At 33.8% G+C, this 27,647-nt stretch overlaps 1 protein-coding gene across 1 annotated transcript in view; it reads left to right on the forward strand.

Annotated features, from left to right (window-relative positions):
• LOC114328350 (uncharacterized) overlaps positions 1–27,647 on the forward strand; it is a 460,680-nt gene that overhangs the window by 131,324 nt on the left and 301,709 nt on the right. Inside the window, exon 2 of the mRNA XM_028277179.2 lies at positions 7,007–7,082. The gene's annotated coding sequence lies outside the window, so the exon portion shown is untranslated. The remainder of the gene's footprint in view (positions 1–7,006; positions 7,083–27,647) is intronic.

The following is a 27,647-nucleotide window of genomic DNA, read 5'->3' on the forward strand; positions in this document are numbered from 1 at the left end:
TAATACAATATGATACAATACCAATAGTGTTAGCAAGACTGAAAAGTGAGATTATACAGTGAGATGACTATAAATAGAGATTATTGTGCCAGGGTCGTAAAATTGTAGTAAATTTGAAAAAATTATAGTAGACCAAATTCAATTTAATCACGTTATATAATACTTAATTGTTTTTATGAAAGTATATATGAAACTTAATTAGGACTACTCAGTAGTTTGCGGATGTTTACATGTATCAATTGAAGTAATCTACTTTACTTTATTAACAGTCATCATTTTGGCGCCAGATAAAAAACATTTTGAAATTAATTACGAAAAATATTTTTTTTTCGGTCAAACATATTTGGTCTTGGACCCACAATTAAAAAAATCATGATACCTCCCTCATGAGACTTCGTTTATTTAGTTGTTCATGACAAATTTTCTAATAAGGAACATTTTCGGGAAAGGGAGGAGAGAAAATGCATGAAATCGTTAACTTTGGAGGGTCCGACAACTAGAGTATTAAAATTCTGTCAGACAATATTATAAGTAAATTGTAAATGTTTTTATCAAACAATCCTGCAAAAATCAGTTGTGAGGTTATAATAGGCGCATAGTGCAAAAGTGGCCTAACTAAAAAAAAAAATGATATTTGAGTTAATAACACCGAGCGTTAGTATTTTTATTAATCTATCGTGTGCAATAGTGGCCCACATCGATTTGATTAAAATGACGGTAGAGGAATGGTCAAGGTCACTTTGGCGTATTACGATTTGTTGACAAACGGTTGTGCAGTAATAGCCCAACGTTCGTGCTTATCTATGTGTTTCAGTTTCTCGTGTGCACTAGTGGCCTATCTTTTAACCTTAAAATTATTATTTGTTTTTTAACAGCTCGTGTATACTTTAATTGTTTAACTGTAGTTATTTGGAAGTTTTATTATGGATATTCCATCCACATCAGGTAAATATATTATCCAGATCATTTTCTTAAGTAGTAATATTATTAAAAGTAAAAGCAGACATTTTGGAATAAGGTGTTAAAAAGTATATTTTAATGCACGGCTGAATTACTGTAACTTATCTCTTTCAGGCAAAAGCAATAATATCTTTGATGACAGTGATATCTCTAGTATTGATGATCCATTTGCAGATTCAGGTTCCAGCTACAATCCTTCTGATATAGAAGAATCGTCAAGTGAAAAAAGTACAGGTATTTTATTATTATTATAATCGTTTGCGAGAAACTAATAAACTTTGTTTTAGCTGAAAATGAAAAGGTGCTGGTGGCTGATGAGAATTTACAAAGCAATTTTCAGTCTAACGATATTGCAAATCCTGGAGAAATTCCAAGAAGTAAGAAACGTGGTCCTCGGCGCAAAATTTGCAGATAAAAGTCAATGGCAACGTAATATAAGAAAAAAATTACGAAACAGTGGACGTGAGTATACAACCATTAAGGGTAAGGTAGTTGCTGCCAAACAATTTGATCCATCCGACTGCCGCTGCTTTAAAGAATGCCATAAACTTATTACTCTTCAACAGCGGGAAACTATTTTTAAAGATTTCTATAAACTCACCAATTATGATTTACAGACGTCTTATTTATGTGGCCAAATCAAACTTACTTCAAAATTAGCCAATACTGCTCAAAGTGACTCCAGAAAATACACAAGACGATATTATTTGACAAGAGAAAGAGGCATAGAGATTCCAGTTTGCAAGGAGTTTTTTAAAAAAGTCCTGAGAGTTTCAGATGGTCGGCTTACACGTGCTTTGAATAATAAGGAGCAAGGTGGTACACCTTCTAAGGATAAACGAGGAAAAAAGGAGCCTCATAATAAAACAAGTCAGGGGAAACTTGACAATATTTTTAATTTTATTTCGAGATTCCCAAAATATCAGTCACACTATTCTAGAACAAAAAATCCCAATCTTTGTTATTTGGCTCCCACTTTAAATCTGTCAACTATGTATTCCTTATACAAACAAGAAACAAATGATCCTGCGTCACAGTTTGTTTTTAGAGATGTTTTCGGAAAAAAATTTAATTTAACTTTTCATGCACCTATATCTGACAGTTGTAGAAGATGTGACGAATTTGAACAAAAAATAAAAACAGAAACTTCTGAAGTTACTTTAGCAAGTTTAAAGTTAGAGAAAGAATTGCATCTTCGAAAGGCAGAAAGCGCACGTGCTGGGATGGCATTGGATTCGGAGTTGGGTAAAATAGCTGAAAACGATGTCACTATAATAGCGTTTGATCTTATGTCTACATTACCTACTCCTCATCTTTCAACTGGGGTATGTTACTACAAAAGACAGTTGTGGACATACTGTTTAGGTATCCACAACTTGTCAAGCAATCAGGCCCACATGTACGTTTGGCATGAAGCCATAGCATCTAGAGGACCTCAAGAGATTGGATCTTGCATACAGCATTATATTAAAAACTATGTTAACACGTCGAAATTAATTATGTATAGTGACCAATGCGGAGGGCAGAATAGGAATATCAAAATGTCTCTATTCTGTAATTATATCATACAAAACAAGATATCAAAAGTCCAGCAAATTGACCATAAATTTTTGGTGTCGGGGCATTCATATCTAGCCTGTGACCGTGACTTTGGGATCATAGAGAAGAACAAAAAAACTTTCAATGATATCTATGTATCCTCGTCCAATTTACTTACCGTTGCACGTCATCCGCGCCATAGCCTATGACACGATACCAACACGAAATATTTAGGCGGTGGGTGTGTTCTTTTGTAGAATCAAAATGATTCTAAAGGGGAACACACCTACCGCCTAGATATTTCGTGTTGGTATCGTGTCACAGGCCATGGCGCGGATGACGTGCAACGGTAAGTAAATTGGACGAGGTATACCTGGAGATTGGACCAGAGTGATTAGGACAGCCAAAAAACAAAATCCATTCACAGTTGTAGAAATGACCAGCAACGATTTCGTGAGTAGTGTTCCATTAGAGAAAACCATTACTAATCGTAAAAAGACTGTCGAGGGTGAATCGGTCAACTGGTTAAAAATGCAATGGTTGCGATACTCTTTAACTGAACCATTACAATTGAATTATAAAGAATCTAACAATCCGGATGTTATTTTTAAACATATAGATATTACGAAGCGCAATATATCTACGTTTATTGGAAAACTTCCACTTTTATACCCAAAGGGCAGAGACATTGAAGCAGCTAAATTTAGCAATTTACAAGATTTGTTGGTGTATGTACCACCCTATTTACATAACTTTTATAACAACCTAAATGTTAAAAACTCAGGTCAACGTATACAAGATAATGATGAAGATAATGTGTTTTACGCTATAGAAGATTCCGAACAAATAGTGGAATAAATGTTTATAAAAAAAATTAGTTAAGGGCATTGTTTTGACTTTTGTTCATTTTTTGTATACAAGTATTGTAAAAATATATTTCATGCAAAAACGCACTTTATTTTTTTTTATTTATATAATGTTAGTGCAAAAGTGGCCTACAATTTTTTTTCCAAAAATGTTTTGAAAATTTTTCTTTTTTGTGACATTAATGTAAAATGAAATTTATTAACTTAATTTAAGGTGTTGAAATTTAAAACTAAGGATAATAATCCTTACAGAAAAGAGAGTGGTCATATTTAATAAAAACTAAATCGTCTTTTTCTCAATATCAGTTTTTACGAGTTAGGCCACTCTTGCACTAAGCGTCTCTAATGTTATGACTCTGAATGAAACGTGCGCCCACCCTATGGGGGGCGCACTATGGAGTCATAAATGATAATTTTTTTACAGGATTGTGTGTCTCCCGTTATCGGACACTCCAAAGTTGACGATTTGATGCATTTTCTCTAAATGCATCAAACCAAAGAATTTTCCATATTAAAAAAGTTGTTTAACTCGACATGAATAACTAATTAAACGAAGTCTCATAAGGGATGTAATCATTATTTTTTTAAGTGTCCCCCACCTCACTTCAGGGGGGGAAGTGTGGAGTCATGTTTGGTGTCATTCGATAGATTTTTGAACAACATTGAACACATGATTTTTAGTTTTTCGATCCGATATTCGTTTCGCGAAGTATTCGACGGTCCCGCTACTTTTGACATACCTTGTATAATCATAAAGTTTTCAACAACAATAGAAAATGTATTTTACATTTATTATACATTACATTTATTATACACATTTAGCCATGCAGCTCACACTCCCTCTAAGGGCAAAATTGACTCATCCCAGATACCTACGGTATCAAAAGGACTGAGCTCTGGTGGGACTCTTTCCGTGTTATCGAGCCCTCTAGGTGACTTGGTATGCAGGTGTATCTCCCAAAAATTTTCGTACACATCTGGCCGTTGCGAGTGGTACAGCTTTCTGCATGGTCTTGTAAATATGTTTATTTAGAGCCAGCCTTTTTATGCTTTCGAGGAGGTTCTTCGGAATGACTCCAGTAGTAGACATAATAATAGGTATCGTCTGGATACTTTGCATTCTCCATTGTCTTCGTATTTGAATTTCCAGATCTCCGTACTTGGCGATCTTTTCAGTAAATTTACTACGCAGATTATTGTTGTTAGGTATCGCCACATCAATTAGTGTTGTTTGTCTTGTTAATTTATTAACTAGTACGAGATAAGGCACCGATAAGGTACGAGATAAGGAGAATAAGCACCAACTGATTGTAATAACTACCGCACTATAGCCCTGATCTCCCACGCAAGTAAAGTCCTTCTAACTATAATTAACGAGAGATTAAAATCAATACTTTTACCACAGATCCCACAAGAACAATGTGGATTTAGAAACATATTTGTGCTTCGTCGACTACTCGAAAGCGTTCGATAATGTAAAGTGGCATAAAATGTGGGGAATACTGAGAGCCATGGGTACCCCCGAACATCTAATACACCTGCTGAAACAACTGTATATCAACAACACAGCAAACGTAAGAGTCAACAACACATACTCCGATAATTTTAAACTAAAAGCCGGTGTTCGTCAAGGATGTATTATCTCTCCCACGTTATTCAATATATATAGCGAACACATCATGCGCATTGTATTCGACGGATGGCTAAGAGGAATATCAGTCGGAGGCCGAAAAATCAGCAATCTCCGCTATGCTGACGACACTTTAGTACTAGCATCATCAACAAATGAACTTGAATACATCATGTACAGACTAGATACTATTAGTCGTGAATATGGACTTAAATTAATGCACAGAAGACCAAGGTAACGATAATCGATCGAATTAGAAATAACCAACCGGAAATACGAAACGTAGCGGGGTTTCAAGTTGTAAGCCGTTTCAATTACTTAGGTTCTGTTATCACTAACAATGGTGGATGCGAAGAAGAAATACGCCGACGCCTTACAATGGCCAGATCAGCAACGGTCAAACTCACTAAAATATGGAGAGATACGGCCATAACCAGGAACACGAAACTGCGCCTGGTACGGACGCTTATCTTTTCTATCGCTACCTATGCTTTAGAAACTTGGACCATTAAAAAGTCCGACTCACGACGTATAATGGCCTTTTAAATGTGGGTACCTATATCGTAGAATGATGCGCATACCCTGGACAGCACATCGCACAAATATCTCAATATTATCAGAACTCGACATCAACACTAGGCTTACCACCATCATCAACCAAAATATATTGAGGTACTTTGGACACATTACCAGACGAAGAGAAGGCATGGAGAGGTTGGTGGTTGAAGGCAAGGTAGAGGGTAAAAGAACTCGAGGAAGATCGTCACTCCGATGGTCAGACCAAATAAAATGCGCCACCGATTACTCTCTGTCTGAGGCAGCACACCGCACCCAGGAGAGAGAAGAATTGATAGCAACCATTCGTCAAATACCATAACGTCACCACATCCTTACGAAGGATAAAGGACAGAGGAGGAGGACGAGATAAGGTCTATTATGTGCCACTGTTTGGTCTGTGAGCACAGAGCACAGTGCGGTCCCAGTATAGCTTGTAGTTGCCATCCTCAAGCATACTCTCATTGACGCATTGATAATATGGGAAATGGTCCGTTTGGAGAAGTCCCAGCTTGATAGCTATATTTTTATGAAGGATTTTTCCCACTGCGTCATGCCGTTCCTTGTATTAAGTTGCAGCAGATGCCTGACAGCCCCCTGTAAGATGTTCGATGGTTTCTTGGGCTTGACATCCATATCGGCATCTGTCGTTTTGAACTTGAGGGTCTTTGACAATATATTTCAGGTAATTTCTGGTTGGTATAACCTGATCCTGAATGGCCAGTAATGAACCTTCCGTTTCAGGAAACATCTTTCCTGATGTCAACCAATAGTTCGACGCTGTATTGTCGATATAGTCTTGGCTGACCTCATTGGGATGTCTCCCGTGCAGAGGTTTACCCATCCAGCCAGGTGCGCATTTTTTCGTCTTTAGTGAGGTGATTTATGCGCATTTCTGGTTCCCTCAGCTTGATCGGTGCTGTGTCATCTACTGCGCAAATAATTCGATGTAGAGTAGATGTCTCAGCTTGCATCTGAAAATAAGTTCTTAAATTAGCAATTTGTTTATCTAATTGCTCACCTATATCCAAAGTCCTCTTCCTAATAGATTCCCTGGTAATGTTGTTCTGTCTACTGCACTTTTAGGATGGTGTTTTTGTGCCTTTGTGAGGTGTGTTCTTACTTTTCGCTGAAGATTCTCTATGTCCGTTTTTGTCCAGTTAACAATGCCAAACGAATAGCTAAGCGCGGAACACGCGTAGATGTTTAGTGCCTTAAACAAATTTCTACTGTTTAGGTGTGAACGAAGCAGCTGTTTTACCCTTCATATATTATACATATTATACCCTTATTATACAGACATATTACTATCTTTGCTAATAATTGAAAATTTCCTTTTTGACTGTGTTGAATATATTTTCTAAAATAGGGAAACCTTAAACTATTAATAATAGGGTATTAAAAACATCTAGTTGTACCAAGAATAACATTAATAAACAAAAAGTATTTTTTGCAGATGTTGATGGTACGTCTACTACTCCTTCTTACCTGAATGGTACGTTGATGACCTGATGCTGCAACAAACTGTATGGGTACGTGTTTTTGTATTACTTACTACTATGTACATGGCATGTCATTTTATCATTTTTTTAATTAATAAATCTCCTCTTCCCAAAATTGACAATTGTTCTCTTTCTATTTTCACCCAATCGATTCTACAAATTGAACAATTAAGTGTCAAATAAAGATAATTCCAAAATAGACCAGGGCGCATCTGTAAAAATATTAGTACATTTGGACGTTGAGAGGTGACTCAAATTTTTTTGCAGAAATTGCTTGAAAATAAATCAAATAATAATATTTGAGTTATCCTCCCTCTCAAAAAGCTCCGGAACATTGTTTAAATAATCAAAATGTCAAAAAATTAAGGAAAAATTCGATTTTTTTCTTGGTTTTTTGAATATAACTTTAAAAGTGTTCATTTCCGAGAAAATTTGTACTGACATAAAAGTTGCGTAATTAAATTTCCTACAATATAGAATTGGCTAAAGATTTAAAACATAGTCACCCTTGTTGCAAAATAGCAATAATTGTGAAAAAAACATACAAAAACAAGTATTCGCAATTTTACGTTTTTCAACTATTTATGCTACACTTAGGACCTTCATATTTCACCATGAAAAACTCTATGATACAGTAAAACAATACTGCAAATTTCATTAAGATCGGTTCAACAAATTGTGCAAAATAAATTTTGCAATCCAGCTTTCGTAAAAAAATTCATTTTTTCAAAATGTTACAGGACTGAAAATAAAGCAGATAGCAAGTTGACAATTTTTTTTGCGGATAGAAGTGTACTGCACCTTTCATTTGCAATTTTGCAAAATTAAAATCGATTAACACCACGGCGTCAGGAATTTTTTTAAATAAACATTAATTATTGGTGCTACGCGCAGGACAGCGGATAGTTTGCTCTGATTGGGCATTCCAATGACCTTTGATAATGATTGATACATATTAATTTTTATTATATTTCGATATAAATAAATAAATTTGTTTATTGCAAAATAAAAACACATACTCTATCCTTTGAAATAACACTTTTATTAGCAAAAACTTTCTTTGTTCATATATTTTAACTTAAATAATAAAAGTTTATTATTTTTAAACATATACAATTGTTTAAACAATATTTCACAAACAATAATAAAATTAGTTTGATTTTTGTGGAATTAAAATATTAAAATACAACAAAATATAGAGTAAGAAAATAATATATTAGATAAACATTGGAAGAAATTTTGGTGGAAATCAACTTGTGTGAATCGAACACCGCTGTCCTGCGCGTAGCACCAAAAATTATTGTTTATTTCAAAAATATTCTGACGCCGTGGTAATTAATCGATTTTAATTTTGAAAATTGCAAATGAAAGGTACAGTACACTTCTATAAGCAAAAAAAAATTCAACTTGCTATCTGCTTTATTTTCAGTCCTGTAACATTTTGAAAAAAATGAATTTTTTTTGCGAAAGCTGGATTGCAAAATTTATTTTGCAAAATCTATTGGACCGATGTTAATGAAATTTACAGTATTGTTTTACTGTATCATAAAGTTTTGTGGGTGTAATATGAAGGTCCCAAGTGTAGCATAAATGGTTGAAAAACGTAAAATGCTAATACTTGTTTTTGTATGTTTTTTTCGCAATTATTGCTATTTTGCAACTAGGGTGACTATTTTTTAAATTTTTGACCAATTCTATATTGTAGGAAATTTAATTACGCAACTTTTATGTCTGTACAACTTTTCTCGGAAATGAACACTTTTAAAGTTATAATCAAAAAACCAAGAAAAAAATCGATTTTTTTCCTAATTTTTTGACATTTTGAGGATAACTCAAATATTATTATTTGATTTATTTTCAAGCAATTTCTGCAAAAAAACTTGAGTCACCTTTCAACGTCCATCTCAAAACAGATGCGCCCTGGACTAAAATAATAATGCTGTACAATGGTTGTAGTATTTGTACACAATCTTGCCGGTAACTCTGATTTAAACTACTATCTCAATTTACAATGTTGAGATGTAAAGATTCTGGTGAAAAAATCGCAGGAATGTGGTGGGTCTCAGCACCCCACGGTTCTGATTATTCAGATAGATCGTGTCGCCCCTCGCAGAGTCATCAGACAGGCTCAACGTTCGCGGTGTAGGCGCAATCATCTGAATAGAAATGGTCTGGTGTGCGAATGAAAAGAATTTTTGAGTCGCTGCGATTTAGTCATTCATGTAGTCTACTCAGATACTATGGTAGAGATGTAAGAGTAAGTCATTTGTCACATAAAAAGAACGAATATTTGTTAGGGGTATGTTATTTTGGAACGTGGACAAATAGCAAATACAAAGAAATGTGAAAAGTGTAGAAATATGAAACACAAAGTTACTCAACTAAGTAATTAATAAGATATCTAAGTATCAAACAGTCGCGGACTTTACAAACAAGTAAAGCTTAATTGATCAAACGTATTTTTTTTTTTTCGGACCCCGTCTGTTCTGTATCGGTCGTACTGTAGCCGATCGGGTTGATGTATATCTTCTATCAAACCTTCTGGCTCAGATCTAGTGTTTTCTGGTCATGTAAACGCCCCTAACAAGGCTTAACGACCACTTACTTAGCCGGACCAATGACTATACACGCTTTCCAAGCACGGTGGTGGCTCAGTTAAATTAGAAATCATACTGTTGCGTCATCTAAGACATAATTCGTCATGAAATTAGTATACAAGTGCTATTTCAACGATGTAGAGACGCAATTACGATATTTATGAATGCTTTATTGATTACCATAAAGCGTTCGATACAGTAAAGCACGACAACCTGATGGAGATATTAACCAATATTGGAATAAACACCTGTGATCATAAAATTCAAATGACTCAAGCCTCAAATGACTCGGGGTCATTGAGTCAACTGGAGCAACGAGCAAATGATGAAGGAATTAAACCAGCAGTCAAATAAAATAGGTCTCAAAATGAATCTTCAGAAAACAAAAATAATGAGTAATTTACAAACTGATCTTGTTATTGACAACGTCAGTCTTGAAAATGTAGACCACTATACATATCTTGGACATACCATTAAAATCGGCAAAGAAAACCAAATAGCCGAAATAAAAAGACGCATACAGTTGTCTTGGGCAAGTTAAGCGGCAAGTGGCTTTCGGCAAGTTAAGCTATATCTTAAGGAATAAAGATATAACGATGAGTCTAAAATCTAAATCGTAGAGTTTATGACAAATGTATCTTGCCTGTAACTACATATGGACTGGAGACCATGGCCTTTACAAAGAAAACCTTAGAGCAGCTCAGTACAACCCAACGAACGATGGAGAGGGCCATCCTAGGGATTATGTAGTTTGATAGACAGAATTCGAAATATCGACATTCGTGAAAGAACAAAGATTACTGATGTCGCAGAACGTATAGCAAGGCTCAAGTGGCAATGGGTCGGACATGTTGCCCGAGATAATCCCGAAAAATGGACACAGAAACTAACAAACTGGAGACCAAGAGAGAACAGGCGAGGAGTAGGCAGACCGCAGAAGAGGTGGGCAGATGATATCAAACGGGTCGCGAGCAAGCAGTGGATGAGAATTGCCAAGAGTAGAAATCGATGGAAGCAAATGGAAGACGCCTATGTCCCAGCAGTGCAAGGCGATGGATATCCTGGCGGAAAAATCTACTTACGTGGTTCAACACAACAACCAGAGATCTTTTCAGAGCAGCAATGTGCAAACTACCCACATAATTACATTATAGTCACCAAAATCCGAAACGAATAGGCACTACAAGAAGAAGAAGATTAGCAATGTCAAAAATACATCTACGATGATTGTCAAACTCAATTTAAATCGAAAATATTATTTTATGAATTAAATCTATCCTTTTTAGTTCTTAAAAAATAATATGATTTGGATTCAATATTGGAACAATTTCGGCCACCTCTAACCGCGAGCCTCTAGTGAATGACCGTCCTTTCGCGTTTTATTTTCATTCAGCAGTCACTCACGGGCTGTTTAAATCACGCAATTTGACACCCGATACTTTTTATTGTCTTGCACTTTTTCACGTATTGTTGTAGTTATGCGCTTATTCTTTTTGTCGTACTTTACATTTTGAAAAATTTATGGGTTGTAGTGACGGCTCGGGTATTATTGTTAGCGCTAGTGTTTTATGCTCAGGTCATATATCTCGGCTTGTATCTGGTGTCGGTAGATGATATAGGAAGATGTAAATCAATTTTGAGGAGGGTTGTATAAAATCATCATAAACGACGACGTTTATGTATCTATATTTTTACATTGTGACATGAAACAATTAATATAAATAGTTATTTAGCGAGTGCTATACATCGCGTAAGTTTTTATTAAATTTTAGTTAAGTCTATTTTTGGTCTCCGCGCAGGCTTTTATTTCGTTCATGATAAATTATCGTTTCCTGACAGAATTTCACGCATCATTTGCAACATATCCTCATTTTGGATACCGCTCTTATTTGGTGATCTCTTCATACCATTAAAAATATTGCAACCACAGAGAATTTTATACTATTTCCTCTTAAGACTAAAGACTAAGTTTTCAATCTAATAGCACACAAAATAACACCAAAAATATTACTCTGCATGCCACCAGATTAAAAACAATGGGAACCTTCTCTGGTTCCACCTCCGAGGCTTCTACAATTTGCAAGCCATAACGGATGCTGAGACTAAGAAAGATGAGGGAATTTTACAATTTATAATTCACGTCCCATCTGCTCAAGTTCCAACGAGAATGGTTCCCTTCGTACTCCAATCAGAGTAAACATATGAATCAAAAATTAATAACCATTTTCAATTTCGTTGCAACACGAAACTATAGCCGCATCATATCCTAGTCCAATGTGCCTCCTGATGAGAGACTAATAAGTTTCAAAACCGGTAGGGATGCTTACTGCACTCTCTGAACACTTTAGTATCTTTTAACTCAGGTTGCAATCTAACTTGCGATCAGTCAGAAATTTACGAAGCCTCAAAAAGCATTTCTGGCCTGTTCTACTCTACTCTTTATTTCAGTCTCGTTCAGCAGACAACCTAATTTAAATTGCCTGATTTGTTCGATTTCTTTTTCAGCGACATATTTATATCTTTGTGTTTGGGTAATTATTTCTACCTATACCTAATCATTGTTTTTAGCGAATATGAGTTAGAAAAGGTAGAACACTTTAAATATCTTGTGGTCTCAGTTAATGAAACTAATGATAGAAAGCATAATCAATGAAATAATCCAAGCAGGAAACAGTACCCATTGAAAATACAATAACTTCCTCAAAGAAAAGAAGCTTACTCAGAATACTAAACTGAAAATCTACAGAGCAGCAATTAGACCAGTAATTGTCTAATTGCTGTGTCTGTAATCTAATATTGTCTGTAATCAGTAATTGTCTGTAATCTAATATTATGACGCTGTGTCTGACACAGAAAGATGAAAAAAGATTGAGGATCCTAGAGAGAAAAATAATTCGGAAGATAGCTGGCCCACTAAACTTAGGTAATAATAAATTTAGAAAACTGATGAACCACGAATTAAAAAAGCTTTTGAAAGGAGAAGACATCGTCAAAGGACATCGCACACATCTTATGGAAAATATAATGTCACTCAAATTCAATAAAATTTATATGAATATATTCGTTTCAATTTAACGATCAATTCTTATCATTGCGCCAACTCTTAATTTTCAATAATAAGAGCAGAAATTGATATAAATCAATCTGAAATCAAATGGGTAGGTACATAAGTTAGAGAGAGAAAAAATATTTTAAAATACCCAAATTATAGTTAGTTCATAAATCTTCTCGAGCTCTTAAGCATCTTAGTATAATAGTTTCACTAATCCGCTTAGGCCCAGCGGGGTTTAAGCTGTTTTGAATAGCACCCAGAGCAATAGTGATTATAACTGACACGTTTATTGCAAAAATGTGATTTCGATAAACTTTAATTGCAATTTGCGCCGTAATTAATCATAATTAAGAGTTGGCGCAATGATAAGAATTGACAGTTAATTTAAAACGAATATATTCGTATAAATTTTATTGAATTTGAGTGACATTATATTTTCCATAAGATGTGTGCGATGTCTTTATCAAGGCACAGAGACTCAGATGGCTAGAACATATTGAAAGGAGAAATCCAGAAGCAGTTAAAAAGAGAATTACCAAATGGAGACCTGTATCAGGCAGACCACGAGGAGGACCCAAAAGCAGATGGAAGAACCAGATAGTTGAGGACCTTAAGAAGATGGAAGTTAGAGAATGGGTAACCATAAGAAAAAACAGGAACGAATGGAGAAAAATTGTAGAAGATAGCAAGACCCACAACAATTGTAAAACCAAAATATTAATGCGGAGTGATTCCCCGCGACAAATGAATCGGAAGAGCCCCAATAGGGCCATCACTCCTCTAGGAGTGTAGATTACGGTGCATCGAAAAAGGCGAAAAAAATTTTGCGATGGAAAAGTAATACCTCACAAAAGTTGCCCAATCAACTGTTAAGTATTTTGGTAAATTTTTTTCGAAATTGAAAAATATGTTCTGCCCCACCCCCCAGACAATTAAAAATTTTAACAGACGAAAAAAATTTTTGTTTTGAAACGAACATGTAATAGCTCACAAAAGTTGCCTAACACACTATTTAGTATTTTAGTAAAATTGCGTTGAAATAAAAAAATATTTTCTGCCCCCCACGGTAACTAAAAATTAGAAAAAATACATTAATGTGCGAATTTCTTCTGCAAGGGAAATGTAATTAATACCTTATAGAACTTGAATAAATAAATTCGGTTTAAATTGGAAAATATTTTCTGGTTTCACAAGGCAATTAAAAATTTTACTTAAGAAAAGTATACTAAAACATTCTTTTTATAACAAAATAGCCTAAATTAGCTGTCTCCCTGACGTCACCTAAGTTTTTTAATACTAAAATGAATATAAAGCAAAGTACAAAATTAGGTATATAAATATTACAAAAAAAAATATGGTAAAAGCATTCTATTCGAAGATGTCTTCCGATTTAACATTAAAGTGAGGCATAGTTTTTCTGGAATCAATTCGAGTTTTTATAAATCCATCCCTCGAATACGCTCCACAAACTGCTAGAGAAGCTTGTGTCACAAGCTTGACACATCGTTCTACACATTGTTTGTGGCAGTGATATTTCTCAATCTCAATGTTAAAAGGGTCTAATTTAGGATTCTTAATAAAATATCGCAGATTTTCACTCGAAACTCTAGAGAATATAGGTGGTTCTGTAAGGTGATATTCTTGTTAGTTAATTAACTCAAAGTAGACGTTTGAATCAAAATTTTTATAGGAGAAAGTTTGAAGACCCTCACGTTTTTTTATTTGGTCACTGGCAAACTTCTTTTGGTGTCCAAGGCGTAGATCATTTGAATGTTGCAGACATACAAACCACTGAAGCGGTTTTTTAAGATGTTCTTCTAACAGCCGTATTACATCACCCTTAACGCCAGTATTTACGACTGTTTCGTCACATGCAATAGCTGGATTTGATACTTTCTGATATACCAGACAGCGGTAATGTCCGAAATATTTGCACCCTGGCTCATGCACAAGTGTTATGTGTTCTTCCACGATCGATTGACCATAAAACTTGGTACTGTTTTTAACTTGAGCTAAAGTTTTGTCTTTGCGTCGGTAACTTTCTTCTTTTACCGTTGTTCTCTCTGATTATATTTGTTTTTGTTTTCCCTATCAATCGAGCTTTTCACCATTCTTCTGGGACCTCTTTGATTTAATAGAAATTCGCGATCATCCAGAGGCACTTTTTGAGATTTGCTACAAAGACAATTAATCAGTGTGTTACATTTGCATGCTGCAAGATCAAAATGTGTAGTTTTATTTTTGTTCTTAAAGCAATCAATTTTATTTTTGTAAAATTCACTGTTTTGTCTGTTCTTAAATGGTTTCATAGGTTTCATACATTTGTCATTATAGGCTTTTAAAAGCTGCATAATTCTTGTACGTTAAGTTATTGGAATTAAAGCCTTTTTCCATATTTCCTCCCAATTTACAATTTAATTGCAACCTGTTCGGCAATACCAGAAAATAATGTCTCTTTCTTGCTGAGTTTTTATCCTCTTGCAACCACAAAACTTCATCGCTTGTTTGTATTTCGGTAAAACATTTTCAGGTATATTTGGTGGTTGCCCAAAAATGGGGCGGTCCACAGCACATCTTGATTTTATTCCCCATGGTCCTGGTTTATCTACTTTAAAAATCTTTAATTTACAAACAACAATAATAACAAAGTAAGGCATCGCACCAAACATAAGTGAAAATTACACACAAGGACTCACGCAGTGGGACATTTCAAAGGGGTTGGGGAGACTGAAAAAACAAATAAAACTTTATAATATCGTTTAAATTTGTAATTGACAACATTTTAAGTTTTATTTAATTGATCTTAGATCGAGTTAGCACATATTTTATTCCAAATAATATAAATTGAAATTTCCATAAAAATCAGATATTTAATAAATTCAAGGTCGTGGTCGTGGGGGGAGGGGCAGGAAATTCGCTTAGAAAAAAAATTTAAAATACTAATATGCTGAAAAATAACACTCGCAACTTTTTCACGCTATTAGATATAACATTTCCAACTTTTATTTTTTCGATGCACCCTAGTGTAGATGCCATGATGAATCATTGTTTTTACCTTCTTAATATTTACTTTCAAAGCTAGGCTTTACTTGCAAGAAATATATCGTTTAAAGGCAAAGAGAAAGTATACAAGCTTGCCTTACTTCTTTTTAATTGAGAAATGTTTTGTTTCGTTGAAATTTTGAAGATGTACTGTTGCTGTCTGGATCCAATAGGCACAGATTGGCGATAATTCTGATATCCTTGGCATTCATTCCAAACTCTTGTAGGTATTTTATCATTATTTCGTGCTTTACATTATTGAATGCTTTCTCATAATAGTCTCGTACACAGGGCCGCGTTTAGGTCAAATGACGCCCTAGGCAATTCTCTAGTAGGCGCCCTTCAAACATGTACCATTTTTGCGAAAAAAAAAAAAAATGCAAGCTATTTTGCTATTTTATTTTTTAATCAAAAGTTATTTGGGTTCAAAAATTGCAATTTTTCGATATTTTGAAAGTTCAACCGCGTTTATCTCGAAAACTATGCATCTGACGAAAAAACTTGCAACATTTTTTGCTTAGAATGACCCAAAAAAATAGAAAAAAAGGTTTGTTTTGCTAAGAATCGCTGTTATGTAATTCCTCAAATTCTTTGTTTATATATATACCTACTGTATAAAATTTTGTTTAACATTTAATATTTTTAAGCCTGTTATTAAATATATTTTTGCCAATTTGTACAGAAAAAAGCTGATTTGATGACTTTGTACAAACATTTTTTTAACTGATATTTTTCGTTTTTTGTATAACATTTTTTCATCTCTCGTAATTTTCTCAAAAAGAAGTTGTTTATTTCATTTTTAAAGTAAAATAATTTGGTGCATTTTAGAGACTAAATCTTAAGATTTAAAAAAAAAGACATTTAAAATTGTAATATAACCGTTTAAGCTTGAGTAATATCCTCATAAAGTGGTAGTAATTGTGTAAAACTACGAAGTTTTCAAAACTTAAATTTTTTTTTAACATAATATAATTTGAATTAAATTGTTGAGTTTTTTTTAATAAAGCGTAGTTTAGTAAGATGTTTGTAAGCTAAGTTGTGTAAATTTGAGAGTTTTGTAGGTAAAATTGTATTAGTTACACATTTTTAAATCATTTTAAAACAAAATTCATGCAAGTCTTACTTTCCGCTCACACCGTACATATGCCCAATTTTTTTTTGTCTTTTTATTATAACTGTAAGATAGCCTTAATATTTTTCTTTCATTTCCAATTTGCAAAATTTAGCTTGATCAATTAGTTAAAAAATTATGGTAAATTAATTTAACCACGCGCTTCGCAGAACGCTGTAATATTAGTGTGCCAATGTTTGTGAGAGGGGCGACTTGAGCGTTATGTTGTAGTTTTAATTTTAGAAAAATCTTTATATAAAGTTTCTTGTGTAAAATTTTATGAATTTTTCAATAGCTAAAATATTGTTCAACAGAACAAAAATCACAGTATGAATTCACTTTTTAAATACCAGTGAACACAGAATGTTTTACATACTACTAATAATGAAAAGTTATGATTGTAAATAATTTGCACTGGTATAAGATAGGGATGTGTTGCGATAGCAGTAGCCGTTATTTTTTAACTGTTATTTCACTGAAGCTGCTTAACACTGTGACACCATTTTCATAATAACTGAAATATTCAAGTAGCTGACTACTTTTTTAGTTATTGTAGACCTATAGGAAGAAAACCTACCCGTTTCCTGTCTAGAGTTCACGTCCCTTTTTTAATTATTAACAATTATTTAATTTGTAATCTGTCTTTTTTAATTTTTTATGTAATTTCTACATACATTACAAATATGCAATTTTATTCTCGATGTATTAATTAATAAAGGGTCTAATTTGTTTAAACATTCCTTGAAAAAAATTTGTTTTTCCAAAAATCTATTTTTTTAATCATATCATTAATGATCACCGAAAAAGTTAAAGTGTATTTTAATAAATAAATTATTTTTATTAAATAATTATTTATTGAACATAATTTATTTATTAATTAACTTTTTCTATTAATAATGATAGTATCATTACAAAAAATGGATTTTTGAGAAAAAATTATTTTTTCAAAAATTGTTTAAAAAATTAGACTGTTTATTAATTAATAAATGTCTAGACAAATTGCATATTTGTATATGCAAATATAAAAGTACATACAAATTAAAAGAAAAAAATCAAAATCCATTTAGTAGATCCCAAGATATAGAAAATGATAGTAGTTTTAAGTTGCTTTTTTAGTTTTTGAACTCATGCATTTGTCGGCTCCCGCCAGGTATCTGACAACTTTTTTAGTTATTGTTGACCTATAGGATGAAAACCTACATGTTTCCTGCCTAGAGTTCGCGTCCGTTTTTTAATTATTGACAATTTAGTGCAATCAAAGCAGTAGCTCCCCCTTCACTTAACATGACTAGTCACCATTTGAACTACATTTTTAAAAATTCGAGTAAAATATCACCTTTTCGAATATGTAAAAAGATGTTTTCTACGGAAAATATTTTTAAAGTTATTCTAAATGTTTATAAACTAGGATTTTTTATTATATTAGATAATTTTTTATCTTTTATTAATACATTTTGATACTATCACTTTTCTACTTTCATTTGGCATACGCAGAATTGTCCTATCTTCATTATTTTCGGTCATTTGTTATTGCAAAACAAAGGTCTCTGCGATAAACAAATAGAATAACTTTTAAACTAATTAATGGATCTGTCTCAAATTTTGAGGGTTTTTTATGTACCCCAATACCCAACTTTGAGTGAAACACTACAGTTCTAAGTTAGTTTTAGTAGAAGTTATTAATAAATAACAATTTTCAGTTATTTTGCAGTTTACGAAGCAACAAATTAACTTTTTGACTTTCAAAAATCGTCATTTTAAAGGTTTTTCAATGTTCTAAAAAAATAAATTTTGTAATTTTATGTCTACTATTTAGCTTTTTAATTGAGTGCAAAAAATGGAAAAATCGTGTTGATCGCACTAAATTGTTAATAATTAAAAAACGGACGCGAACTCTAGGTAGGAAACATGTAGATTTTCATCCTATAGGTCAACAGTCAACAATAACTAAAAAAGTAGTCAGCTACCTCAATATTTCAGTGTCCTGAACATGGTCTATTTCTTGCTTATTTCCCTGAAGTATATCTGTGCGACAACACGAACCTTATCTACTTGTAATAATACAGTTTGAAAATACCAACTCTAACTCGATGTCCTACAGTAGACAAGTCAAATCTTTAGTTTCTGCAAAATGTGCAATATTGAAGTGTTCAATGGCCCACCGCCTTTGCCCAGCTGCCGGCGGCCTAATAATCACTAAATTTATGACTTCCGTCCTTTTTGAATGAATGGTGATAAGATAACAGAATGCTAGGTTTTTTTTTTATTTTTGTTATGAATGCAATTTGTATTATTCTATTTAGAAATGAATGCTCACTTTTATTTCATTGATGGATGAACATACATACTTGTTATTCGATTTTAATTTTTATATACAAATATTTTTTGTACAGTATTTTTGCCACCCTCTCACAATTTGCCGCCGTAGGCAACTGCCTATATTGCCTAATGGATAATGCAACCCTGCTCGTACATGAGACTATGATGTTTTAAAAATATACTTTTATGACTTCGACATTTTTGGTCCGTCGCTACCTCATCGAGTATCACATTCTCTATAATTCTACATTTATTACAATTTCTAATTTTAGATAATATAATGATTTATCCAAGTAACACTACGAATACGAAGGTCTAAAATATGATTTTATATCTCACATAACTTATCGCTTACGCATAATTAATGGATTTTTTATAGCTTCAGTAAATTATCTACATCTATTTATATTAAAACACAAAAATTTATGTCTCCCCAAAAGATCACAAGAAGAATTCTCTAACATTTTCACAGTAAATAGCGGCTTCTTTGATTTATGTGTTGGATTTTGGAAGTGAAGAACTTTTAAAAACTGTCCTCGATGAAGCTTTTACTGTTTTAATAAATTATTCGCTATACAGTCTGTCCTATGAAAAATATGAGCAAACAGTTTATGTACCTAGGCCTGGATCCCGCGTACCAAAAAAAGTTTATTAATAGCAAGCTGAAAATTTGTTAATAGCTTAACGGTGTCTAGTCGGACAAACTTTGATGTACGGGAACACTGGAACAGGGAAAGTTTTAATTGTAGAACAGGTTACAGGTTTCGAACGTCATACTATAAAAACGTCCCATGTATTTTGTCGGACAGAACTTCCAATTGATTTGTTACCCTTTCATTAAACTATGCAAAAAATCAGACTGCTATTTACCACCACTATAATTCCTGTCATTTGACATATATTCTATGTGTCGGACTTATTAAAATGCCCCTTTGTCGAACAAACAGTTTTTCATATATTAAAAAATATAAAGTTAAAAGTGCTGTTGAAGAAACTTAAAACAACCTGCTAGTTTTCAAAATCACGAACTTGTCAGGAGGAAATGTTCCACAATTAAAATCACGTTCCACAATTAAAACTTTCCCTGTTCCAGTGTTCCCATACATCAAAGTTTGTCCGACTAGAGACCGTTAAGCTATTAACAAAAATTTAGCTTGCTATTAATCTACATTCTTTTGGTACGCGGGATCCAGGCCTTACTTACCAATAATTTTTACCAATAACAGACAGGTAGTCTAGTTGACAGACAACAATTTTTTCAAGAAGAAACCTCAGAGAAGATGGGCATGGCAAAGTTCTGATGGAAAAACTCAAAAAAGGCAGTTAAAGACATTACGGTTCTAAACAGATTTGTTGCCAGTAGTGACCATAGAATGGTACGAGGTAAAATAGAAATAAGCTTAAAGAAGGAGAGGTATAAGATGATTAAAAAGTATTTCAGCAATGTATTTCAGACATACTTAGCAGTCATGAAGCAGAAAATAATATGAACGACTTAAATAATAAATTAACAAATGCCTTACTGGAAAGTCAAAACAAATTCTGTCCTAGAACTCAAAAAGAAGAGAAGTTCAACTAGGTCAACAAGGGCAACTAATCCATAAAAGAAGAGAGATGAGAAGCGACACGGAAACTAAAGCTAACGAACTACAAAAATTAAATAAAGAAATATCCAAAGCTATTAGACAAGACACTCGAAAATACAACCAAGAACAATTCGAACATACCATTGAGAACGTAGTCTAGTTCGAAGTATGAAAGTATTGAGAAGTAGTCTAAGAACGGGGACAAGGCAGATAATAAAGATTAAAGATAGAAATGGTCATCTTACAACAAACAGAGAGGAAACCCTTAAAATAGTTGAAGACTTCTACTAATTGCTGTACACAAGCCAACACAAAGTAAATAGCAAAGAAGATCAAGTATCAGAAATACTAACAAGTAAAGAGGGCATTGTCAACTAAGGATCAGAACTGCTACAGGAAATCACAATAGACGAAATAAAACTAGCCCTAAGAAAAGCTAAGCATAACAAATCTCCAGGCGAAGATTGTGTAGTTACTGGTGCAATCAATATAGGAGGCACTTGTCTTCTTAAGAAAATAAAAAACCTTGTTAACATGCGCATGTTAGATAGTAATATACCCGACAAATGGCACAATGATGAATTAATTCTATTGTACAGAAAAGGAGATCTCCATGAATTAGAAAATTACAGACCTATAAGCCTTCTTAGTCACTTATGCAAACTCCTTACAAGAATAGTAACGAATCGTCTTGAGAAAAAACTTGATTTCTACCAGCCAATGGAGCAAGCGGGATTTCGTACCGGATTTGGAACAAATGATCACCTATAGAGCATTAAAATGGTAATAGAAAAGACTATCGAATACAATCGACCAGTCGTTTTGGCTTTTGTAGATTTCCATAAAGCCTTTGACACGGTAGAATTTGACAAAATTCTGGAAGCACTACAAGTATGCCGCATTGACTACCGATACACAAGGTTAATTTACAATACATACAAGAACGCAACTATGTCAGTGAAACTACATAAAAACACGGACCATATCCCAATCGGTAGAGGAGTCCGACAGGGCGATACCTTATCGCCTAAACTGTTTACCGCAGTACTAGAATATGCTTGTAAAAAACTTAACTGGGAAGAGCGAGGCGTGAATATTGACGGTAGAAGATTAACAAATTTTAAATTCGCAGACGACATAGTTTTATACTCTGACAACCTCAAGGAGATATGTACAATGCTACATGAACTTCAGTTAGTGTGTGCTAGTGTAGGTCTTAAAATAAACATCTCCAAAACAAAATTCATGACAAACCTAGTACGTAGCGGAAATATCAATATTGGAGACAACGAAGTAGAGCTAGTGGAAAAAGACATATACCTTGGATACGAAATGAAGATCACAAGAGACAACAAAACATGCGAACTACGAAGAAGAATAAACTTAGCATGGGCAGCCTATGGAAAACTCAAAGACATTTTTTAAAGCGATATACCAATTTCTTTAAAACGTAAAACATTTGACCAATATGTGTTGCTTGTGATGACTTATGGTGCCGAAACTTTGACATTGACAGCTACAACTTCTAAAATGCTGCAAATAGCTCAGAGGAAAATGAAAAGGTCAATGCTGAGTATATCGCTTCGTGACCGAGTTATAAATGAAGACTTAAGACGAAGAACAGGAGTTACCGATGTAATTTCCCGAATTGCCACCCTGAAATGAAACTGGGCCGGACACGTCGCCCGAATCAGTGATAGGAGATGGACGAAGAGATTACTTGAGTAGAGGCCGAGATTAGACAAAAGAAGTAGAGGAAGACCACCTACTCGTTGGACTGATGATCTCAAGAAAATGTCAAGAAATTGGATGCAAAGTACTCAAAATATAGCACAATGGACAAAAATGAGGGAGGCCTATGTCCAGCAGTGGACGCAAAGGGCTAAAGGAGGAGGAGGATGATGATGATGAAGACAGGTAGTGGACTGCAATTCTATATTTCCCGTAGTCTCCTTTAATTCATCGTTCGTCTGCTTTGCATCTATTAGAAACCCCGCAGAAGTCTTTATTTCTTTTTAAATAAAGCTTTGAAATTTTTACATTTATTGAAGAGTTTATAAATAATAAAACATGTAAAATGTGTATGTTTATTTGATAGGTACTAATAGATCAGTTTCATCGCCTTTTTAGTAATAGTACCCCCTATACTTCTTGCAAACTTAAACTTCAGCTTAAATCACAAGAAGTCACGGAAGTTTAGTGAATGTATAATAGGATCGGATTAATTTATTTACCTTATTACTAATCATTTTCTTTTACTATTGGATAAAATCCGTTAACCTAGGCATGCCTACAGCAGTGAAGACAGTGTTACAAAATAGAAATACGAAGAAATATCTAGTTTCTTCTTGATTAAAACACATTCTAGGCGCGGAATGACCATAATCTCTTCAACTATCTATGCTGCAATCAGTTTCCTCTTGCAAAATCATCTAATTTCACTAAAAAGTGAGCAATCCAACACCTACAGACTATTGCTTTCACGATTAGTTCAACAAAAATCGTCAAACGGCGGCAAAAATACCCGTCCACACTCAATTACATATAAATAATAGCCACTATTCTACTTACAATTACAAAATAATCCTGTAAATGATTTTAATATTGCGTGAAATTGATAATTACTGTAATGGTACTAAAAGACACTGAAAAAGAAGCAGGAATGGAAGTATAGTAGTTATGCTAACTGAACATATTGATTAGGATAAGAAGAAAAGTGAACTGACACGAGCCAATTGTAATTCGCAATGCGCTGTGTCGACATATACGGGGGCCATATACGGAGGAAAATTTTTTAATCAGGAGTATTTTAAATTCAACTAAGAATTAAACCAACCATTAAAATATTGTGATATAAACTGGAAATCGTGCAAACTTTGACTTTTCGACGTGCATTTGACTAATAGCATTTTGTAGTAGGGGAGGAAAGTATGCTAAATGTGCAGTCACTCGAGCGTTATGAGTACCTATTGGGTTGTGAAGAGTAGGTCCTAAAACCAAAAAAAGTTACGTTAAATTTTCCATTTTAGTAGGGACTTTCCACTTTTTAACCTTCTACTACTGACGTGGTGCCCACATGACCCCAGACTAAATTCAAATTACGCGCAATCTTTTATTTTTGCTGTCATAGGTTTGTGACTCACAGCTACCTTCAAGTTACAGTAACAGCTATCATTTCACTTATTGGTAAGCTATTCAGTAGTATAGTATTGAGTGTATAATTAACTAAAGTTTGAAAGGGGTCATTTTGGCACCACGTCAGTGTTTGTGAAAATTTGCGAAAATGGCAAGTTCATCCAAAATAGTAAATTACGGTGATAAAAACTATGAAGAAACTCTGTTAGCATGGTATGACGAGATAGAAAGTGAGGTTAGCAATACGGAAGAGTCAGGTGACGCTTTAAATGACATTGAAAGTGAGCATGACACAGATTCGGAATTAGAACATGATAGTGAGGGAGGAAACTGGTAAACCTGAAATGATTGTATTTTATAATGAAACCAAAGGGGGAGTAGATGCCCTGGATAAGAAATGTGCAATTTATAGTTCAAGTAGACGTACTAGGCGTTGACCTACGGCGGTTTTTTATTCCATCATCGATATCGCAGGAGTTAATTCCTATATATTACACCAAAGCTATCCAGAACCAAACAACATACTACAGGCAGACTTTTTGAAGTTGCTCGCCAAACAACTTGTTGAACGACATTTGAATAGACGACTTATCAACCAAAGACTTCCAAGAGAATTGAGAATGAACATAAGTAGAGTACTGAACAAACCGATGATTGATGAAAACGTGCATCCCGATCCCGACATGAACCAAAAACGAAAAAGATGTGGGCTCTGTCCACGAAAAAATGATAAAAAGACTAAGAATTCATGTAATGTTTGTAAGATATCAATGTGTGATAACTGTAGAGCCAATATTTGTAAACAATTTGCAAAGTAACTTTTTATCTGAATTCCAAAATTGCTAAAGTTTGGGTGTTGTAGTTGTTCATATAAGGGGTTTATTTTTTTGGATTATTTTATTTTTTCATATCTTGTATATTTGATCTTTCATTTTCCATAAATATTTTATAAACATTTTAAACAATAAAAAAATTACGATATTTTTAGTAAACCGTTTCATTATTTAGGATATTTTGACATGTAATTTGTAATATGTTAATTAACTAACAATTTGGAAAAATATTATAAAAAAAATACATACACTAATGTAAAATATGTCAAATAAATTATATTTAACATAATTTGTCTTATTTTTAAAAATGTTGGCAATACCAAATAGAAATTACATGGGGTCTACATGGCACCACGTCAGTAGCTATGCTCCAGAAAGTACACGTCAGTAGTAGAAGGTTAATTTAATTTTCCTTTTTTCAACAATCGTTTTTTTCGATTATAGCCCCATCTACCCGCATAATTCGAAAAAAGGTCTCGAATAAAAGTTACTTATTTTTAGTAAGGAATCCAGATCTGCCATAAAAAATGCGGGTTTCTATTTAAGATTTAAAGTAACCCTCCACCCCACCTCCGTGGGGGGGTAGTGTTTGGTGCCATTCGATAGATTTTTCAAAAATATTAAATAGGTGTATTTTTCAGTTTTTCTATCTGATGTTCATTTCGTGAAATATCGCGGGGTTTGTATTTAAAATTTTAAAGGTAAAGTTTTCAATTCTAATAATAACATTAATAATATTTACAAACATTAAAAATATTACTAAAAGATTTTTAAATTGAAAACTTATTGGTCCACATAAAATTTTAAATTTACCCCTCACCCCTCTCCGTGGGGGTCGTATTTGGTATCATTCGATAGATTTTGGAAAAATATTGAGAAGGTAGTTTTTAGTTTTTCGACCTGACGTTTATTTCTCGAAATATTCGTTTTTTCTTGTAAAACTTTGTGGCTCACCAATTTCCTTACGCCAAGCTAAAATCGTAAGATTTTTGAAATATACACTGCTTTTCATGTATGTACTTAACTTACCTTATCTTAATCTGACGATTTCGAGTTTTTCTAAGGATAGATTTTTTTCGGGCCCCCTTAACGAACTCCCCTGTATTAAGAGCCAATTTATGGTAGTGGTACATTTATAGATTGGTCATGTATATTGTGAAAAGTTGTTGAGAAACTTTCAATATAGGAAAAGATGAAGGTAAAATCTTCTAAATAAAGATGAGTTAGATCTCTTTAAAAAAACGTGCGATAAAATCTTCCTGAATTTACTATTGACTTTTTATTTAACAACAAAACAAAAGATATATGGTACATAAAGCTGCAAAAAATGATATAGAAGACATGATATCGAACAGGTGGCAGCAGATCGTGCCAATTCAGACGAAACGGACCTAGAACCTATGAAAGATTAAGTTATTATTTATAAAATGAAAACCGGACAAAGCTTAGAACGTGGATAAATCAAAAATGTAAATAGTGCAGACAACAGAATATCAAACATTGACAAATGAGGCAGAACTTACAAAGGAAAAAGTTTTTAATAAAATTGTAAAATGACAACCAAAGCAATTTAGAACGTGTATAAAACACAAAAGCACAAAGATACAACAGTACCTAAAAACCCGTGTATTTGATCAGTGCATCCGTCCTGTTCTGACGTTTATGGCTCAGAAATATGGACATTAACAAAGACCAATATAAATAAAATACAAATAACTCAAAGGAAATGGAAAGGTCCATGCTGAGAATAAAACTGCAAGACATAAAATCAAACAAATGGATAAGAGAGAAAACAAAAGTAAAAAATGTAACAGAACATTTAACAGGGTTAATGTGGTGATTTGCGGATCACAATGTGAGACAGGAAGATAAAAGATGGAATGCTGAAATACAAAACTGGAGACAGTGGACAGGACGAAGAGGTAGAGGAAGACCGCAGATGCGATGGAAGGACGATATTGTAAAAGCTGCAGGAGCTCTGGAAAAGCGCAGCCAAGGATGGCGTAAATATCAACAGTATCAGATACGCCGATGATACGGTGTTAATTGCGGACTCCGACTTGGGTCTACACGGACTCATCGACAGAACCAACTCGGTCTGTGAGCAGTTTGGTATGAAAATAAACATTAAGAAACCCAAAGTGATGCTAATCCGAAAAAAAAATCAAATTGAACCTCAACCTTGCACAATAAATGGGTACATTTTAGAATAGGTAAATAAAGGACCCCGCAGAAATCTTATGGGAAATGGCTCTCCGTCAAATGCTCTGAAACTTTGGGTTCTGGTAGTCCTTGATGTGTAGAACAAAAGACTCAATGGGCGCGTAGCTCCAAAAAATCATGGTTTTAAGATATAAGTTGGAATAAATTCATTTTCTCGGGAATGGGCAACTCTGCAGATACATTACGAATCGGGTTGATTTTTATTTTTGGGGCGACGTGGGCCGCCCCACGTTGGGCGCCAGTGTAACTAAAAACGCGATGGACTACCCCTGCTAATTGAAATAATATTCGAAAATATTACCTCAATCATCTAAGATAGCCATCGTTACACCCTTAGCTTAGCTCAGTCACTCAGGTGTGCGTTCGTCTTGTCCTAATCTTAGAAATGAACTAAGAAAATTTGGAACGGAAGCAAACAAAACAATAGTTTTAACTAATTATGTTTATTGTTCATAAAGATATAATAAAAATATGACTTAGTAAATTGCACCAAACCAAAATTCAACGCCCAATTCTTCCGATAAGACAAGTGCGTTGGTGCGCTAGTGTATGCTTCTTTTCATGAGCATTTTTCAGTGCGTCACAAATGATAGAAAAAAAGGTAAGTCCGTGATAATATACATTTTAGTGACGTGAAATTTTAGTTAAATCTGACAGTTGTCACATTTTATTTGCAATTTGGCATAAAATCAAATAA

This window comes from Diabrotica virgifera, chromosome 1 (genome assembly GCF_917563875.1).
Source record: "Diabrotica virgifera virgifera chromosome 1, PGI_DIABVI_V3a".
In the NCBI taxonomy this organism is placed as follows: Eukaryota; Metazoa; Arthropoda; class Insecta; order Coleoptera; family Chrysomelidae; genus Diabrotica; species Diabrotica virgifera.